The sequence below is a fragment of the Parasteatoda tepidariorum genome, chromosome 2 (genome assembly GCF_043381705.1).
Source record: "Parasteatoda tepidariorum isolate YZ-2023 chromosome 2, CAS_Ptep_4.0, whole genome shotgun sequence".
Classification (NCBI taxonomy): Eukaryota; Metazoa; Arthropoda; class Arachnida; order Araneae; family Theridiidae; genus Parasteatoda; species Parasteatoda tepidariorum.
The window spans coordinates 97564311-97578725 of NC_092205.1; the positions used below are offsets into that span (position 1 = coordinate 97564311).

Genomic DNA, 14415 nt, shown 5'->3' on the forward strand with positions numbered 1-14415 from the left:
TCTTAACAAAAAGTTCATTCAATCGTCGTCGCCACTATTTCGACTAGTGTCGATAATCAGTAACAATACCAGAGATACTGTGCTCGTTGAAGTTATTCATTCCAGCTCGAAACTTTGAGATCGTAGCATAGCGGATATTTCTGTGTCAATATATATATATATTTGCTGTTCTTGAATCTTTAGCATTTAACAATTTTTAACGCAAGAATTTAGCAATTTTTAATTATTTTGAGAAAAAATCACGATCTGAAATTAGTGAGGTGACAGCATCAAGTACCAATGTAAGTTCTTCTGTTGTACAGAAATGTGACACTTCCGTTGAAGAAAACGTTTCTAGCATAACAAAATCTGATGAATGTGAAAGTGGCCCTCAAAGTGTTACTTTCCACCCATATGACATTAAACTTTTTTCAGAAAATATTACATTATGTTCTTAAGCTTCAAAAATCAAATCAAAATTTAACTAAGCAATGTTGTCTAAATAAAAAGTCAAAATTGTCTAGTTGTCTAAATTAGGGAAATAATAGTGCTTTATAACAGATTCGAATTTCTTTTAGTAGTTTCAGAAAATTATGAACACTCCCCTTAAAAAAATTCTGCATACGCCACTGCTTCAGAGTAAGGGTAGAGTTTACGAAATCAAATTACAGAATCCAATACTTCGGTTCCCGTAATTTGAAATATCATCGGGACAAATTAATAAGCAAATTAATCATTCTCTTGAATAACTTAGATTGAGCCCTAGTATGTGAAAACACGATTTTTTAAAATCTTTTTAGGCGCTGTATCTGCGCCCCCTCCCTCTTTTCTATTTTTTTTTTCTTTTTCTTTTCTTTTTCCAATTCCTACTATAAATTCACACTTCTCCCTCTATCTCGTTAAAATTTTTAAACGTTAATAAAATACTTTTCATTCATCCACTAAGTTCAAATACATTTTTTTTAAAACTTGACACTTGATGTTAATACAACACAGTTTTTTCAAATATGAAAAATTCATTCATTAAATAGGGGTGAACTAAAAACGAAATGCAAATTTCTCATGGGTTAAGCTCTAGTCATTGTTTTAAATTTTACTATAAACTATTCAGTTTTTCACATAATTTAAAATTAACATCCATGATAATTTCTAAATAACGATTTTTATACCTCTATTTGAACAAAAAAAAAGTTTATTGCGCACATTTAAATAATTATTTTATATTCGCTGTGTCAGATAAATTCAATAAAGAACATGACGTGGCAGCACGTGTGGTCTACGTCATCAAATTTATACTTTTACAGTTGTCCGATACCACGTGCCTTTTTTTAAAAAAAAAGAAAAAAAATTCCTACTATTAGTTCACACTCTTCCCTTATCTTGTTCAAATTTTCAACCGTTTGTCAAATACTTTTTATTCGTCCATTAAGGTTCAGATACATTTTTTTTAAAACTTGCACTTGGTGTTAATACAGTTTTTTCAAATATTAATTCATTCATTAAATTTAATTAATTTTAGTTTTACATGGGGGAGATTTTAATTATTTAATAAAAAGTAACTAAAATTTTTCTTTGCTGACCTAAGTAGGAATGGACTTTTTTTATATATATTACTTTTTTATTTTTAGTTCGATTTGTATAAAAATGTTTGTAGGTGACAAGGCGCCCGCAGCATCATTTTAATTATAATTATTAAAATAACCTTTAATTAGTTATATATATTCTCGCAACGTTTCTAAAATCCCACACAAACACCGGATTTATTATTATTTTTTTTTAATATTTGTAACAAACGATGCTTTTGTCTTTTCCATAACTGTTTGTTATGCTATGAGTAATAAACAGTTAACATATTCCTATCAGTGTTCTATATCACATCCTAAGAATATTTTTTATTTCTGGACTGTAATTCCAATTGCTTCAATGACGTGAAAAAGAACTGGAATCGCATTTCACTCCAAATACCCTATTCGATTGTTCACGTGACCATTCATCGTTGTTCCGTTTTTGAAATAGATGACTACCGCAGGTCACTCACCTCCCTTTCATTCCGGCCCTCCTTACCCTTCTTCTCTCGCCATATAGTTTTTTTTTTCTTCTTTTCTTTTCAAAACTGCCCGATTTATTTAAAATGAAATTTACCAAAATATATATTTGCAAGACAGTTTTTTTTATTTCACTCTTAACTAGGACACCACGGGAGAAACTATTCACCGTGATTTCTATTTCACCTATAAGTAATTTAAAAATTAAGTAGTAGTAGTTCATTTTTACGTCGCTCATAGAGTTGCAAGATGGGCTTATTGGCGACTATCTGGGAAACATCCCTGAGGATGTTCAGAAGACATGCCAAAACAATTTTGATCCTCTGCAGATGGGGTGGGGTGCCCCACCCCCCACCGATCTGCACGTGAAGTCGAGCACTTTACAGTAGAACAGTTTCACGAAGACCAATAACGCACACCCTCGGTCCCTATGCAGACTGATGCAAGTGGTCACCCACCCGCACACTGACCGCAGCCAGTGATGCTTGACTTCGGTGATCTGCTGGGAACCGTTTCTTAACAATCAGTCCACTGCGGGACCATTTAAAGTTTAAAGAAAAGTGAGTTCAGGGGTAAAGTAAACAAAATACTGAACAAAATTACTGAAACAAAATTTTAAAATATAAAATGCAAACAATATTTTTTTTACAACATTTGAAACTTTATTGTTTTTTCAAGATTTTCCTGAAATGAGCTTTTATTATACTTTTAAATTAGGTAGATGAAATAAAGATTTTGACGTGATTGGTTTTTTGTTTCCGTAATTCAGCTTCTTTTTAACAGTCTCTTTTGCTGTTTTTAGATGCAATCATCTATTTGTTTTCATTTTCAAAACTAGGGTGTTAAGCCCTCTGTTCGCTGCAGCTCACCAATTCCGACAATTGCTTCGCAATAATTGTCGTTTCTTGGCAGAAAAAAATTTCTCTACTGAAGTTAAAATTATTCACTTAACATCTATGTACTAAAAAGAATTCTGTTTGCTCACGCTAGTGCCTCCACTCCCCACGTCCAAATATTATTATTTTTATTGAAATCTATTGGTGAACAGAAGTAATTTTTCTAAGTAATCATTTTTTAAAATAACAATTAAATTGTTATAATATTACATTGTTCCAACAAATTTGATGAGTTCACAGCCGCAATTTAATATTTCCGTTTACCAAATGGGGGCTGATATATTAAATACTATTTTTGTTTGCATATCATTGCGCAGGAAGCTGATCGTTACGTTCTGCATCATTTAAGAGAATCTCTTTAACTGTAATTTATAATTGAATATTAATGCTATTTGCACAAAAATAATAATTGCAAAACGGTAAATAAGATTATATTACCTTTCTAAGTAATTTTATCTTAAAATGTAGCGTATTACATTATAATAATCATAAAGAAAAACTATTCTGAAGAATATGGTACCAATAGTTTTGTCAGGTGAGCGCCCCAAAGTTTGGACGGCTTAATTTTAGTTTTTCGCTATATCTCTAAAATGTTTTAAGCGAATTGAAAAATTTTTGCACACAATTATAAAGTTTTTTTTGTCCAAAGATAATTTCCATGCAAAAAATAACCTTTATTAAATATTTTTTAATTTGTATTATCTTATTTAATAATAGTAGAAAACATTTTCAATTGTAAGGTATACCATTTTTTGCAATATTTTAAAGAATATAATTATATAAGGCAAAATACAACATTTGAGCAAAATCGGTCGAATAGTTCCTGAGAAATCGAATTTTAAATAACAGACATTTTTTTAAAATTCATTTTCTCAGGAACTATTCAAACGATTTAGCTCAAATTTTGCACATTAAAATTTTCTTTCTTTTTTTAAATTTTGGTTTTAAGCTCATAGGAAAGACATTTTCATTATCCCTCCTACGAATGCCCTTTGATACAATACACGTGTACTTTAACCTTTATACTTTTATTCTATTCTAATACATAATAACTAAGGCCCGGATTTTGATGACATTTGCATTTTTTTGCATTTTTGAACATTCTTTGTCCTTTAGAGCATTTTTTGAGATTTATAGGGCATTTTCCTTAAAATTTGGGGCGTATTTTGCATTTTAAAGCATTTTTTAAATTTTTTGTTAATTTTTTTCTAATTTTTATTATTTTTTATAATTTTTTATTATTACACTGGCTTCCAAACAATGAAGAAAATTTCTAGGATATTAACAGGTGAAGCAACATCTTTTCAAATTGAAGAAGAATTGTCAGTAAGTGTGACCGTCCTTTTCAAGTACGCACCAATAACATCAGTAGACGTTGAAAGAAGCTTCTCCTGGTATAAAAATTTGCTTTCAGACAAGAGACGCTCGTTTACATTTCAAAATATTAAAAAAAAATTAATAATCCACTGTAATTCTGATATTTAGTAATATTATGAGTTGGAAGTTGTTATATTCATTTAAGTTTCTATACAAAATGAAAATGTTTTGGAGTCAATATATTTTCCTTTTTTTTGTTATTTTTTCCTTTTGTTTTGTCAAACTTTAATGAACGTAGAACAAGTATTGCATTGCTCTATATTTTTTGAAATGACTCATAATAATTTTAGAGAGTAAAACATTGTTTTAGTTCAATATTTTTACTTCTATTTAAGTCATGTCATAAGGCATTTTTAGCGCAATTTTCGCATTTTAAGGGCATTTTTTGCACTTTTAAGGGCATTTTTTGCACTTTTTAAGGGCATTAATTGAGATTTTTTAGGTCATCAAAATCCGGGCTCTAATAATAACGTTCTATTTACACATTTATCACTTTGATTACGTATTCCTAAATTTTCCTTCTCTCCAGACAAATACACAGTTTTATAAGCTCTACCGATTGAAAAGATACTATTATATAACTTAGAAATATTAATTTTATATAACTTAGAAAAGATGTAACCTAGAAAATCCTATCGTCCTATAAAAGCCTAACTAAAAACGTTCATTTATTCTGATACGAAAGAATAATCCATTCTTATTTCGTAGATCTCGTTTTCAAATCAATAACGATGTAAATGGAAGAACACGTTATTTTGATATGGTTTGAGTTCAAAAAATACTGTTTTCCTTCTCATAATTGAAAAAAAAAGTAAAAGAAAATTGCGGCAGGTATTTAGTTCTGAGAATAAAATAAACAGGCGGATTGCATGGCAACCGCGCTTGTTTATCGGCACGTGACTTTCTCCCGTACATGTATGAAGTCGATAGGGCACTTCCCGATAAAGATATCGGGAGAAAGAATAAATGCCCCTTACCTGACAGATTGAGAATAAATGATAATTGGCGAAAATCTAAAGAATGTCAGAAGCATTGGCGGCATAGAATGCAAATTGAATTATTGCACAATGTATACTTGTGTTATTTCCTTTTAGACGCCAAAAACGCCAAACAAACTGGTATTTATTTAAGGGGTTAATTAAATACGTTTTATATAAAAATATTCCAAATGGTAAAGTCTAAAGTATATTTATTATATTTTAATGATATATATATATANATCATTTTAGCATTACCTCTCGAGGAATTGATGCTTTTAGCTCAGTTGTCACACACTGTTACGTTACAATAATAAAAACAGAACATGATCTAATTTACATTTAGAGGTGATGAAATGATTAATTTATTTTTAATTACCATACAAATATACGGGCTAGAACTTTATTTTACTTTCAAATAAGCGGTGTTTCTTGAAGAAATGCAGTATTTTACTGCATTCGTAACACTCGTAGGCGCACATGCATAAACATATAGGGCGTGTGGCCCCTGTCCCAATAATTTTCAAGAACTTCAAAAAATTTAAGTTGCTTACTTTTATTTGCTATAAAAATTAAAATTTTGAAAAAAATTTAAATTTTTCTATAATGTAACAAAATAATTTCTCTATAATGTAAGCAATATTTTAAAAACCATTTATTTTTATTAATTTTATCTAAATACGAAATCAACGATTTTAATGAAACAAAATTCTTTTTATTGTAAGTTTAAAATCGTAGTTAGCAGTTTATTTAGTTAGTTTTAAGTTATAAAATCGTATCTTTAGTTAGTTTAGCATAGTTAGTTTATAGTTAGTTTAATATAGTGGTCTTGTTTAGTTATTTAGTTCAGTAGTAGTTTAGTTATTAGTTTAGTTATTTTACTCGTAGTTAGCTAGTTTAGTTAGCAGTAGTTTAGTTATTAATTTACGCACAATATTTTTTTTTTATTATTTTCAATGTAGTCACAGTGTAATAAACTTTAAAGATACTTTTCCTGACTGTTAAAAGTTTTCTAGAATCGTTTTAATTCAATTTTGTTTAATAGAAGCAAAGAAACTTATCAGTGTGTTAACATTTAACACTCAAAATTTTTATTCTGATTTGCTTAAAACAAACGCTTTGGGTAAAAGTTTTGTTAAACTAGCTTCATATAATAATCTTGTGATTCGTAACCTATAAATTGTTTTTCTTACAAAAATCTTTTTTTAATTACTAATTAATTTTAAACGTAACATAAGATATTTCGGCTTGTTTCTATCGAATGTGTTCGAAATTATACTGGATTATCGAATAACTTTGAAAAATTTGCACCTAAATTGGAAAACCACATCATCCTAAATGGACAAAATATCAAAATGTGGCATACTGTTACACATAATAAAAATTTTATAATTTTGCATTTTAAGGTCATCGCATAAATCATCCAATCAAAAAATTGCATGGTAAAATTATAAATTATATTGCATTTACTTCTCCTAATATAAATAAATATACATCATATAATGTATGATATACCATCAAAGTTTGAAATAAACTAATTTCTAAAATAAAGAAAACGTTAGTCATCCCCCCTCAACAAAAAAAAACCTTATATCATATATTACGTATATACGTCAAAATCTGAGGCTACTATGACAAAAATTAGTTTTTCATGCAAGAAATATGAAAAAAGCAGCTCTCTTAAATAATTTTCTTGAAAAATATTAGGTAAAAAAAAAAACATTCAAATGCAAAATTCACCTTTCTGATATAGGTAGTCTTTGTTATAATTTTAAAAAAAATACTGATGGGGAAAAATGAATTTTTCCCATATTGAGATATTTTGAATTCGAAATATAATTTCCTACTACATACTGTTATTTACATGCGAACTGTCATGAAAGCATGCTAAAAATCATCTAAAAGGGAGGGGGGGTCTAAAATAATTTTTTCCGCTGAACATAAAAATAATAAAAAAGCACGAGAAATCTTGAATTCGAAACTGGAGACCCTTTCCACAATGTCAGATACATTCGTGCTATAGATTATACCCGCCAATTCTTTAAAAAAAATTCTTGCTATTTGGAAACTATAAAAAAATTGCTCATTTTCAAAATGTAAATCACGTTTGTAGCTCGTAATACCTGTTCTTTAACTTTGACACGGTTCCCAGTGGAACACCGAACTCAAGCTTCACTGACTGCAGTCAGTAAGAGGATGGGTGACCACTTTGAACAACCTGCGTAGGGACCGAGAATGCGCGCTATCAGTCCTCGTCAAACTCTTCTACCGTAAAGTGCTAGACTTCGGATGCAGGTCGTCGGCCTACCAAAGCAGTGGGGCCATCTCCTCTGCAGAGGATTAAAATTTCGATAGCATGTCTTCGGATCATCCTCAGGGATGTTTCAGAGACTGTCGTCATTAGCTCATTGTGCTATTGGCGACGTTAATAAAGCGCCTACCTTAACTTTGACAAGGATTTAGAAACCACAAACCTTTAGATGCAGACTCCCCGGTGGCGCAGTCGGTTCGAACATCGCTAGTCGAGAGTTTGGGTTCAGGGTTTGATACTGGCGTTCATCTTTACAGTCGCCCAACATGATGCACGTTAAATCTGTCATAGATAAAAGTCCTCTCGTTAGTATGATATAGAAAGGGGAGTATCAACTCAGGATCAGTCACATCGTCTGACTGAGCTCAAATTTACTTGACTACCGCTGTTAAATATCTTTATTTTACATATGCAGGCTTTGTGAGCTCAAAATATAGTTTAATAACCCCTTGTTAATTTAAGGAACAAATAGCCCAAGTTGGAGAAGCCCCTCTCCCACTAGGAAAAAAAAAACAGGATATGCTTGGAATAGGTAAAGGGATGGACCACCCTTACATTGGGTTGGCTGGAAATGAATGCATTGTCAGGAAAACACACTACATGATTCGTTGAAATTTTTAAAAAAACTGATCTTAGTATTTTTTTTAGGTAATTAAAAAAAATTCCGATTAGAACTGAGGAAACTTCCTCACATTCTTCTTTGAACTTTAGTAGATGGTTTAACATAACAGGTACCATTCAATGCTCCAATTTAAAGGAACGGAACAGTTCAGTTCTGAAAAAAATCTTCTTGGAAACCTAGTTTTTTATCCTGTTTCTCAGACTCGTTAAAATGCATTCCTTAATTATGAACAATATAAATTAAACCTAAATTATTTAGACTTTCAACGCTACACATTTCTAGGAAAAAATAGATTTTTCTGTTATTTAAAGCTCTGGTCGCAGAAGTGTATAGTCATAAGATTTTCGTATAAATTGCTTGGATATTTTCAGTTAAAATTTTTATAATTTTTTTACAGCTTTAAGGAAATGAGAATTTGAAAGGAATTAGTACATTTATATGGATCTGGTTTTGTAGAATAATCAAAATCTTTGAAAGCTACTAAAAACTTACAACAGCAAATAGCTTCCGTTGCGTCTAATAGAATTATCTTGTGTACGAGGATGAAAAAAGTTGAGAAAACTTCATTCATTTCATTGGAAGAGGGTACGCTTTTGAGAGTAGAAAAATATATTGATAATGACTGCTTATCAAAATGGCCGACATTGCTTATCATGTAGCTGGAATATTACGTTCGTGTATTATTACACAATTACAAAATTAAGATTGAGATTTAATGGTTTTGAAAAGGTCTACCTCCACCTCAGCATTTAGGAAATTCTGAAGAAACTAAAGAAACTATTTGTACAGGTTAATTTAATTCATTAAATTTTGTTCTAACGAATCTAGTCACAGAATGTTTCAAAAACTTCAAAGAAAAATTTTAGTAAGTTTTAAAAATGCTTTAAAATTTAAGAAACTTAGAATAACCTTGAAATGCAAAAAGAATTCAATTTGGAAACTAGGTGCAAAGGAGCTTTCAATGAATAAAAAGAATTAGATAAAATAACGGAATTAGTTTAACCTACTAATACACAATGAGAAAAATTCCTTAACCTTTGACGCAGATTAGACACTAGTTTCGATTTATATATTTCTGACGCTTTAATCACAAGTAAAAATTATATTTTGGTATTTTAATCATAAAACCAGTCTAATAGTTAATCTGTAAAATTATCCAAAATTCGTATTTAAATATATAATCAAAAGTTTATATTTTTTTTCTCATTTATATTCAAAAATTCATTAATTGATTTTGTAAATTAATGAAATTTCAATGATAAATAACTATTTCATAGACCTAATTAACTGCAAATAAGTTTAACTGTTTAGAAGTGAGCTGCGTTGGAATTTTAACTTTACACTAGGAAAAACTAGTATAAAATAGAATATGGCATAACTAATAAAAATGCTAAATATAATATTTTCATTTGTTTCAACTTTTATACAAAACTACGAAATGTTTAATAAAAATACTGCGTCAAAGAGTTAACACTTTTAAAGTTACACGGCTTTCGGAAGAAGTAAACCATATTAAGAAATTTAGGATAATTCTCCACACTTAATTTTCCTGAGCGATTCAGAAAACGATATTGCCAAAATAGTTTTCATATCTGATAAGAAAGCTCTTTCATTCCTGCTAGAAAGGATAATTTTACTTTCGATGTCTACAGACTTGCTCGAATTCGATCTCCCAATTAAGCTAGGAAAATATTCCTTTAAAAAAAAGAGCAGATGTTGACTGGTATAAAAATTAATCAAATTCTTTTAAAACAGTGTTTTAAAACAGTGTTTTTTAAAACAGTGTCTTTAAAACAGTGTCAAACTGAATTTAGTCCTGACGACATTTATGTTTGCTTTAACAACTATCTGTAAAGTATAAGTATTTACAGAAAAGTCCAACTAACATCCTAATTTCTTGTTGCAAATTTTGTATAAAATCAGGATAAATGCGTCAATATCCTCATTATCTGTAAAGGGGTAATTTAAAACTGAATAACTCATTTTAGTGGGAAATAAAAATTTCTGCATATCAAGAAATTAAAGCCACTATGTCTGTCAAATAATTTTATTAAAAGAGCATTCTATAATACATATATTTATTTAAAACCGCATCTTTACATGCTACTCATTTACAAATTAGTTTTAAACAACATCTTCCTTAATTTACATGGAGCTCTAATCACATTTACAATAAAGTCTCATTAAAAATTTGCATAAACATTAAGCCTCTGCCCTATTTACAGAACATCTTACATAAATAGAAATATCTTACATAATTTACATCAAAATATTTATATTCACATGGATTTAAAGTATGAAATGAACAGTGAGATATGAAAACAGCAACTTTGCTATTCAGTTGCACAATACAGAGTCAAAAATATCTATGATCCTCTATTGAAAAAATATGTATCAATCACAAAAATTAACCTATATACATTTAAATTTACATTAATTTTATTTCTTTCTAAATAGTATATTATACAAAAGAAATCAGAAAGTTAACACTAAAGATTTTACTTCAAAATTCTCTCCTACAACTAAAACTATTCCATTAGTTTTTGATAAATTTAAAATGTTTAAACTTTTATATATGAAAAGCAGATTTGCGCATTTAGTTTAATTTCTAGACTGCATTTTTAGATAAAACACTATTTTCGCTTGAGGTTCCAAGTTATCAGTTTAAATTTTTCCCAGCATTTAATTTATCAATTTCAAAAAATGTCATAGTTAGAAAAAAAAAAATATTTCCAAAAATTTCGACTTTAAGAACGGAATTTTTCCCTTTCGGCTGGCGTTTATTAAACTCTCGAGGGCTTAGTGCTACTTATCTAATTTTTACTATAAAATCTNCAATTTAAAGGAACGGAACAGTTCAGTTCTGAAAAAAATCTTCTTGGAAACCTAGTTTTTTATCCTGTTTCTCAGACTCGTTAAAATGCATTCCTTAATTATGAACAATATAAATTAAACCTAAATTATTTAGACTTTCAACGCTACACATTTCTAGGAAAAAATAGATTTTTCTGTTATTTAAAGCTCTGGTCGCAGAAGTGTATAGTCATAAGATTTTCGTATAAATTGCTTGGATATTTTCAGTTAAAATTTTTATAATTTTTTTACAGCTTTAAGGAAATGAGAATTTGAAAGGAATTAGTACATTTATATGGATCTGGTTTTGTAGAATAATCAAAATCTTTGAAAGCTACTAAAAACTTACAACAGCAAATAGCTTCCGTTGCGTCTAATAGAATTATCTTGTGTACGAGGATGAAAAGAGTTGAGAAAACTTCATTCATTTCATTGGAAGTGTGTACACTTTTGCGAGTAGAAAAATATATTGGTAATGGCTGCTTATCAAAATGGCCGACATTGCTTATCATGTAGCTGGAATATTACGTTCGTGTAATAATGGAAAATTAAGATTGAGATTTAATGGTTTTGAAAAGGTCTACCTCCACCTCAGCATTTAGAAAATTCTGAAGAAACTAAAGAAACTATTTGTACAGTTTAATTTAATTCATTAAATTTTGTTCTAATGAACCTAGTCACAGAATGTTACTAAAATTTTTCATTGAAGTTTCTGAAAGTTTTAAAAATGCTTTAAAATTTAAGAAACTTAGAATAACCTTGAAATGCAAAAAATTTCAATTTGGAAACTAGGTGCAAAGGAGCTTTCAATGAATAAAAAGAATTAGATAAAATAACGGAATTAGTTTAACCTACTAATACACAATGAGAAAAATTCCTTAACCATTGACGCAGATTAGACACTAGTTTCTCTTTATATATTTCTGACGCTTTAATCACAAGTAAAAATTATATTTTGGTATTTTTAATCATAAGACCAGTCTAATAGTTAATCTGTAAAATTATCCAAAATTCGTATTGAAATATATAATCAAGAGTTTAAATTTTTTTTCTCATTTATATTCAAAAATTCATTAATTGATTTTGTAAATTAATGAAATTTCAATGATAAATAACTATTTCATAGACCTAATTAACTGCAAATAAGTTTAACTGTTTAGAAGTGAGCTACGTTGGAATTTTAACTTTACACCAGGAAAAAAACTAGTATAAAATAGAATATGGCACAACGAATAAAAATACTAAATATAATATTTTCATTTGTTTTAACTTTTATACAAAACAATGAAAAGTACGAAATGTTTAATAAAAATACTGCGTCAAAGAGTTAACACTTTTAAAGTTACACGGCTTTCGGAAGAGGTAAACCTTATTAAGAAATTTAGGATAATTCTCCACACTTAATTTTCCTGAGCTATTAAGAAAACAATATTCTCAAAATAGTTTTCATATCTGATAAAAAGCTCTTTCATTCCTGCTAGAAAGGATAATTTTACTTTCGATGTCTACAGACTTGCTCGAATTCGATCTCCCAATTAAGCTAGGAAAATATTCCTTTTAAAAAAAAAAAAAGAGCAGATGTTGACTGGTATAAAAATTAATCAAATTCTTTTAAAACAGTGTCTTTAAACAGTGTTTTTAAAACAGTGTCAAACTGAATTTAGTCCTGACGACATTTACGTTTGCTTCAACAACTATCCGTAAAGTATTTACAGAAAAGTCCAACTAACATCCTAATTCCAAATTTCGTATAAAATCAGGATAAATGCGTCAATATCCTCATTATCTGTAAAGGGTTAATTTTAAACTGAATAACTTATTTTAGAGGGAAATAAAAATTTCTGCATATCAAAAAATTAAAGCCACTATGTCTGTCAAATATTTTTATTAAAAGAGCATTTTATAATACATATATTTATTTAAAACCGCATCTTTACATGTTACTCATTTACAAATTAGTTTTAAACAACATCTTCCTTAATTTACATGGAGCTCTAATCACATTTACAATAAAGTCTCATTAAAAATTTACATGAACATTAAGCTTCTGCCCTATTTACAGAACATCTTACATAAATGGAAATATCTTACATAATTTACATCAAAATATTTATATTCACATGCATTTAAAGTATGAAATGAACAGTGAGATATGAAAACAGTAACTTTGCTATTCAGTTGCACAATACAGAGTAAGAAATATTTATGATCCTCTATTGAAAATTCTCACTGCAAAAATATGTATCATTCATCACAAAAATTAATCTATATACATTTAAATTTACATTAATTTTGTTTCCTTTTAAATAGTATATTACATAAAAGAAATCGGAAAGTTAACACTAAAGATTTTACTTCAAAATTTTCTTCTACAACTAAAACTATTCCATTAGTTTTTGATAAATTTAAAAATGTTTAAACTTTTAAATATGAAAGGCAGATTTGCGCATTTAGTTTAATTTCTGGACTGCATTTTTAGATAAAACAGACACTATTTTCGCTTGAGGTTCCAAGTTATTAGTTAAAATTTTCCCAAGCTTTTAATTTATCACTTTCAAAAAATAGCATAGTTAGAAGAAAAAAAAAATTCCAAGAATTTCGAGAATTTTAAGAACGGATTTTTTCCCCGAGGGCTTAGTGCTACTCCTCTAATTTTTACTATAAAATCTGTATACGTTTTGTTGAACATACGATCAATATAGCGATTGAAGAAAACTGGGAACACTCGCTTTCTCAAAAGTCATTGCAATATCATATTAAGAGTAAAAACTGAGTACATATTAAAAAATTAATAACTAGTTTCACGTTCTTTAATCAATAGATACTTCCGTTAAAGATTTAAGGTCTCTTCACAGCAAGAGGATACTGATCCACTACAAAAGAGTGCATGTGTGAATCGAGAAGTTCCGAAACGGCTAGACTAGTGTGAAGCATAACGAGAAAGTAGAACGGCCGTCTCCCACTTCCACGTCATATTCCACACTAGTCTAGAATAAGGCTCCTATACTATCAGAGCTGATCTATCAAGTAATATTGGAGCAAACAAGTTAGCAAGTTAACGTTATGTTAGTATTAGTTATGTTATGTGCTTATGCTAGCTCTTTGCTCCAAAAATAAATGATAAATCGGCCTGTTTAATCAACACCTCCTAGAAAGAAGAGGCCTCAGCACGGGTTACCATAAATATCTCTTAGTAGTCCAAACGTAATGACATATTTTGTATTTTCAACCACTGCGCAGCTTAGTACCCCTAACGTAATGACATATTTCTTATTTTTCGTCTACTGCGCAGTTAACTTCGTCACATCGGACTACTAAATTGATCCGTGCTGAGGCCTTTCTACTTCTAGGAGGT

The 14415-nt window shown here is 29.3% G+C and overlaps 1 protein-coding gene across 1 annotated transcript in view; it reads right to left on the bottom strand.

Annotated features, from left to right (window-relative positions):
- Positions 1-4475, bottom strand: part of LOC107438163 (galectin-4) — a 104308-nt gene extending 99833 nt beyond the window's left edge. The window contains exon 1 of the mRNA XM_071178068.1: positions 4465-4475. The gene's annotated coding sequence lies outside the window, so the exon portion shown is untranslated. The remainder of the gene's footprint in view (positions 1-4464) is intronic.
- Positions 4476-14415: the final 9940 nt, after the last annotated feature.